The following is a 7,103-nucleotide window of genomic DNA, read 5'->3' on the forward strand; positions in this document are numbered from 1 at the left end:
GTAGTAATATTCCCTCTTGCATTTCTAATTTTAGTCTTCTCATTTTTTTCATAGTCTAGCTAAAGGTTTCTTAATTTTTGTTTATATTTTTAAAGAACTAGTTCTTGTTTTATTAATTTTGTTTCTTATTTTCTATTTCATCTATTTCTACTCTAATCTTTATTATTTTCTTCTTTCTGCTAGCTTTGCATTTAATTTGAACATTTTTTCCTAGTTTCTTAAGGTATAAAGCTAGATTGTTGATTTGAGATTTTTTTAGTGTAAACATTTATAACTATATATTTCTCTCAGCACTGTTTTCACTGCATTCTATAAATTATGCTGTGTTATGTTTTCACTTTCACTTGTCACAAAATATTTTCTGATTTCCCTGGCTATTAATTTTTTGATGCATTGGTTATTTTAGAGTGTGTTTTACAATTTCCATATATTCATGAATTTTCCAGTTTTCCCTCTGCTATTGATCTCTTGTTTCATTCCATTGTGATAGAAAAAGGTACTTTGCATGATTTTCATGTTTAAAATGTATTAGGGAGCAAAACCAACACATAGCTCAGAGCAGCCGTCACTGAGGTGTCCCTGGCCAGCATCCTTCCAGCTGTCCACAAGCATGGGGAGTATCTTTGTCAACCTCTTTGAAAGCCTTTTTGGCAAAACAAGAAATGCACATCCTCATCATGGGCCTCGGTGCTGAAGGGAAAACAACGATCCTGTACAAGCTGAAGCTGAGTGACATCATGACCACCATCCCTACCACAAGCTTCAGTGTGGAAACCAGGGAGTACAGGAACATCAGCTTAACCATGTGGAACATGGGCAGCCAAGAAAACATCTGGCCTCTGTGGCACCACTACTTTCAGAATATACAAGGACTGATCTTCGTAGAGGACAGCAATGATAGCACGGAAAGAAGGACTGGGAGGAGCTCTTTAGGATGCCGCCTGAGGATGACCTCTGGGTGCAGGCCTCCTGGTGTTTGCCAACAAGCAGGGCCTCCCCAATGCCAGGAATGCAGCCAAGATCACAGACGAGCTGGGGTTGCACTACCTGTGCCACAGGAGCTGGTGCATTTAGGCCACCCATACCATTAGTGGAGACAGGCTCTGAGAAGGACTGGACTGGCTGTCCAATCAACTCTGGAACCAGAAGTGAATGCAACACCCCACCCTGTCCCTCTCATTGCTCCTGTTCCCCTTCACTTTATCCTTATGTGGCAAATGTGAAGCTCTGTGGTGTGAATGCCAGAACCTGCCTCCATGGTTTGGTCACCATGTGCATCATACTGTGCTGTAAATGTGGCATACATAGCCTTGGCCAGACTTTTTATTTAATATAAATAGTTTTTGTTTCCAGTGAGGCAGTTTCTGCTACTCCTATGCAATATTACTCAGGTTTTTCATTTGTTTGGTTGGTTAGTTTTTTGTTTTTTTTTAATTTTCTGCTGTAAAAAGAAAATCAACTCATTCTTCAGTGGTGAGAGGGGATGTAGGCTCATGGGTACCTGGCCTCTGAGAGTCACTGATTTGGGAAAGCTGGGATGCCTCTAACTTCAGAGCTGCATTGATACCCATTTTGGTGGTTGCTTTTTAACCCAAACTCATTTTTTAAAAATAGTTAAAAATTTATGTTAACACTTCAACTCAGAGAAGAGAGACCTTGCTTAGCATGGGTTTGCAGTTATGGTCTGGATGCTAATTACTGGCTTGGCTATTCCCTTTGGGAACACAAGGTGGTAGCACAGCAAGACTGCCATCAGTTCTGCATGGTCACAATGGAGATGTCTGTGACGCACTTGTCCTTAGATTACTCTGCATCTCATAGCCTTGTGCTTGTCCCTGCGCTCCCATGGTTCATAAGCACTAGTCTTGGAGGCCATGGTTGTCTCATTCTCCCCCAGGCCACCTCCCTACCTACCTGCCTGCCTGCAGCCTGCTCAAAGACATAGGGCCCTACTGTCCCTTGGTCAGCATGTGGCCAGAGCAGGCCCATGGTCTCCAACTCTTGTGCTCATTGAGACACATTGGTGGGATATCTGGGACCTCACCCGTGGTAATGAGAGCAAGGCAAGTGGACTGTGCACCTCCATCCACAGCCCTCAGTAGCACCCTATCTCCATATGTGTTTTACTTGTCTCTCACTCAGACTGCAAGCATCCAAGATTCCATAAAAAAAGATGGCCTTGGGCCGGGTGAGGTAGCTCACGCCTGTAATCCCAACATTTTAGGAGGCCGAGGGGGGCGGATCACAAGGTTGGAAGTTCAATACCAGCCTGGCCAAGATGGTGAAACCCCGTCTCTACTAAAAAATACAAAAAAATTAGCCGGGCGTGGTGTCGGGCGCCTATAATCCCAGCTACTCTGGGACTGAGGCAGAGAATTGCTTGAACCCAGGAGGCAGAGGTTGCAGTGAGCCGAGATCATGCCACTGCACTCTAGCCTGGGCAACAGAACGAGACTCCATCTCAAAAAAAAAAAAAAGGATAGCCTTGACTGAGTGCAGTGGCTCACACCTGTAATCCCAGCACTTTGGGAGGCCGAGGTGGGTGGATCACTTGAGGTCAGGAGTTCAAGACCAGCCTGACCAACATGACGAAATACAATACAAAAATTACAAAAATACAAAAATTAGCCAGGCATGAGGGCGGATCCCTGTAATAGCAGCTCTCGGGAGGCTGAGGCATGAAAATTGCTTGAACTCAGGAGGTGGAGGATGCAGTGAGCCGAGATCGTGCCGCTGCACTCCAGCCTGGGTGACAGGGTGAGTGACTGAGCCTCTGTCTCAAAAAATAAAAGAAAAAATAGATGACCTAGACTTTTTAATTTCTTATTTTGATAAACAATGAAGAAGCTGGAGCTGTTAAATTTGTCTGGGGGAAAACCTCAGAACTGGTCTATTTGGTGTTATGGAACCTCTTACTAAGGAATCAACTGTTTTGTATACTTGTTTTCAGTTTTCATTTAGACAAACAAGCATTGTACTTATTGCTATTAGAATAAAACCTCTTAAATATTAAAAATAAATAATTTTTAAAAAGTGTGTAAAGATTTCTTTTTAGGCCTAGTATATGATTTATCCTTTAGAATGTTCCATGTGTACTTGGCAAAATTATTTTGTGCTGTTGTTGGTCCCATTAGGCTATAGGCTTGTTCAATTCTGGTATTTCCTTATAAATCTTCTATCTGGTTGTTCTATCTACTGTTGAAAGTGAGGTATTGAAATATCCTACTATTCAAGACCTATTTTTCCTTCAGTTCAGTCAATGCTTGCTTCATATATTTTGGAACACTGATGTAGGGTGAATATATGTTTATCTTCTTGTTACATCTTCTTACTCTTTTGAAACTTTTATCATGATGAAATGAACTTTTTTGTCTTAAGAGTTTCTGACTTAAAGTCTATTTTACATAATGTTAGTATAACCACCTCTACTCCTTTTTGGTGACTATATGAGTGAATATCTTTTCCATCCCTTCCATTTTAGCCTATGTATGTCTTTAGGTCTAAAATGAGTCTCTTATAAACAGCACAGAATTTGATCCTGTGTTTTTAAATCCATTCTGCCACTCTCTTTTGATTGAAGAATTTAATCTATTTGCATTTAAAGTGATGACTGACAGGCACCAACTTTTGTCATTTTGTTATTCGTTTTCTGTATGTTTTATGCATTTTCATAACTCATTTCCTCTCTTACTGCCTTTCTTTATATTTAATTGATTTCTAATGACATGTTTCAACTTCATTCTATTTCCTTTTGTGTATACTCTATGAATATTTTCTTTGTAATTACCATGAGGATTCCATATATCATCCTAAATTATGAAAATCTGTCTTAAATTGATAACAAATTTATTTTAATCAAATAAAAAATGGTATTACTTTATAGCTCTGTCCCCTCTATTTATGTTATTACTATCAAAAATTTCATCTTTGTATTTTCTATACCCATTAAAATAGATTTATAATTATGTTTTATGCACCTCTCTTTTTTTAACTTTTATTTTAGGTTCAGGGTACATGTGAATGTTTGTTACACAGATAAACGTGTGTTATGGGGATTTATTGTACAGCTTATTTCATCATCCAGGTATTAAATCTAGTACCCATTAGTTATTTTTCCTGATTGTCTCCCTGCTCTCACCCTCCACCCTATAATAAGCCCCAGTGTATGTTGTTCCCCACTGTGTCATTATGTTCTGATCATTTAGCTGCCATGCATAAGTGAGAACATGTGGTATTTCATTTTCTGTGGATGTATTAGTTTGCTAAGGATAATAGCCTCCAACTCCATCCATATTCTCTCAAAAGGCATGATCTTGTTCTTTTCCATGGCTGCATAGTATTCCATGGTGTATATGTACCACATTTTCTTTATTCAGTCTACCATTGCTGGGCATAGAGGTTGATTCCATGTCTTTGCTATTGTGAGCAGAGCTACAATGACCATTCATGTGCATGTGTCTTTATGGTAGCATGATTTATATTCATCTGGGTGTATACCCAGTAATGGGATGGCTGGGTCAAATAGTAGTTCTGCTTTTAGCTCTCTGAGGAATCACCATATTGCTTTCCAAAATCGTTGAATTAATTTACAGTCACACCAACAGTGGATAAGTGTTCCCTTTCTCTCCAACCTCATCAGCATCTGCAATTTTTTGACTCTTTAATAATAGTGGGGCCCAATATTCAACATTCTTAAAGAAAAGAATTTTCAACCCAGAATTTCATATCCAGCCACACTAAGCTTCATAAGTGAAGGAGAAATAAATTCCTTTACAGACAAGCAAATGCTGAGAGATTTTGTCACCACCAGGCCAGCCTTACAAGAGCTCCTGAAGGAAGCACTGAACATGCAAAGGAACAACTGGTACCAGCCACTGCAAAAACATGCCAAATGCTAAAGACCATCGATGGTAGGAAGAAACTGCATCGACTAATGAGGAAAATAACCAGCTAACATCATAATGACAAGATCAAATTCACATATAACAATATTAACTTTAAATGTAAATGGGCTAAGTGCTCCAATTAAAAGACACAGATTGGCAAATGGGATAAAGAGTCAAGACCCATCAGTGTGCTGTATTCAGGAGACCCATCTCAAGTGCAGAGACACACATAGGCTCAAAATAAAGGGATGGAGGAAGATCTACCAAGCAAATGGAAAACAAAAAAAAAAGCAGGGGTTGCAATCCTAGTCTCTGAGAAAACAGACTTTAAACCAACAAAGATCAAAAAAGACAAAGAAGGCAATTACATAATGGTAAAGGGATCAATTCAACAAGAAGAGCTAACTATTTTAAATATGTATGTACCCAATACAGGAGCACCCAGATTCATAAAGCAAGTCCTTAGAGAGCTACAAAGAGACTTAGACTCCCACACAATAATAATGGGAGACTTTAACACCCCACTGTCAACAGTAGACAGATCAATGATACAGAAAGTTAAAAGGATATCCAGGAATTGAACTCAGCTCTGTACCAAGTGGACCTAATAGACATCTACAGAACTCTCCACCCCAAATCAACAGAATATACATTCTTCTTAGCACCAGATCACACTTGTTCCAAAACTGGTCACATAGTTGGAAGTAAAGCACTCCTCAGCAAATGTAAAAGAACAGAATTATAACAAACTGTTCTCAGACCACAGTGCAATCAAACTAGCACTCAGGATTAAGAAACTCACTCAAAACCACTCAATGACATGGAAACTGAGCAACCTGCTCCTGAATGACTACTGGGTACATAACAAAATGAAAGCAGAAATAAAGGTGTTCTTTGAAACCAGTGAGAACAAAGACACAACATACCAGAATCTCTGGGACACATTCAAAGCAGTGTGTAGAGGGAAATGTATAGCACTAAATGCCCACAAGAGAAAGCAGGAAAGATCTAAAATTGGCACCCTAACATCACAATTAAAAGAACTAGAGAAGCAAGAGCAAACAAATTCAAAAGCTAGCAGAAGAAAAGAAATACCTGAGATCAGAACAAAACTGAAAGAGATACAGACACAGAAAACCTTCAAAAACTCAATGAATCCAGGAGCTGGTTTTTTGAAAAGATCAACAAAATTGATAGACCACTAGCAAGACTAATAAAGAAGAAAAGAGAGAAGAATTAAATAGATGAAATAAAAAATGATAAAGGGGATATCACCACCGACCCCACAGAAATACGAACTACCATCAGAGAATACTATAAACACCTCTACGCAAATAAACTAGAAAATCCAGAAGAAAGGGATAAATTGCTGGATACATACACCCTCCTAAGACTAAACCAGGAAGAAGTTGAATCTCTGAATAGACCAATAACAGGCTCTGAAATTGAGGCAATAATTAATAGCCTACCAACCAAAAAAAGTCCAGGACCAGACAGATTCACAGCCAAATTCTACCAGAGGTACAAAGAGGAGCTGGTAGCATTCCTTCTGAAACTATTCCAATCAATAGAAAAAGAGGGAATCCTACCTAACTCATTTTATGAGGGCAGCATCATCCTGATACCAAAGCCTGACAGAGACCCAACAAAAAAAAGAGAATTTAAGATCAATATCCCTGATGAACATCGATTTAAAAATCCTAAATAAAATATTGGTAAACTGAATCCAGCAGCACATCAAAAAGTTTATCCACCATACCAAGTGGGCTTCATCCCTGGGATGCAAGGCTGGTTCAACATATGCAAATCAATAAAGGTTATCCATCATATAAACAGAACCAAAGACAAAAACCACATGATTCTCTCAATAGATGCAGAAAAGGCCTTTGACAAAATTCAGCAGCCCTTTGTGCTAAAAACTCTCAATAAATTAGATGGGATGTAGCTCAAAATAATAAGAGCTATTTATGGCAAACCCAGGGCCAGTATCATACTGAATGGGCAAAAACTGGAAGCATTCCTTTTGTAAACTGGCACAAGACAGGGATGCCCTCTGTCATCACTCCTATTTAATATAGTGTTGGAAGTTCTGGCCAGGTCAATCAGGCAGGAGAAAGAAATAAATGGTATTCAATTAGGAAAAGAGGAAGTCAAATTGTCCCTGTTTGCAGATGACATGATTGTATATTTAGAAAACCCCATTGTCTCAGCCCAAAA

General features: G+C 39.1%; 1 pseudogene; it reads left to right on the forward strand.

Moving 5' to 3' along the window:
- The first annotated feature begins 610 nt into the window (after positions 1-610).
- On the forward strand, positions 611-1,152 carry LOC105521055 (annotated as a pseudogene).
- The last annotated feature ends 5,951 nt before the right edge of the window (positions 1,153-7,103 follow it).

Source organism: Colobus angolensis, unplaced genomic scaffold (genome assembly GCF_000951035.1).
Source record: "Colobus angolensis palliatus isolate OR3802 unplaced genomic scaffold, Cang.pa_1.0 Scaffold394, whole genome shotgun sequence".
NCBI classification, from domain to species: domain Eukaryota; kingdom Metazoa; phylum Chordata; class Mammalia; order Primates; family Cercopithecidae; genus Colobus; species Colobus angolensis.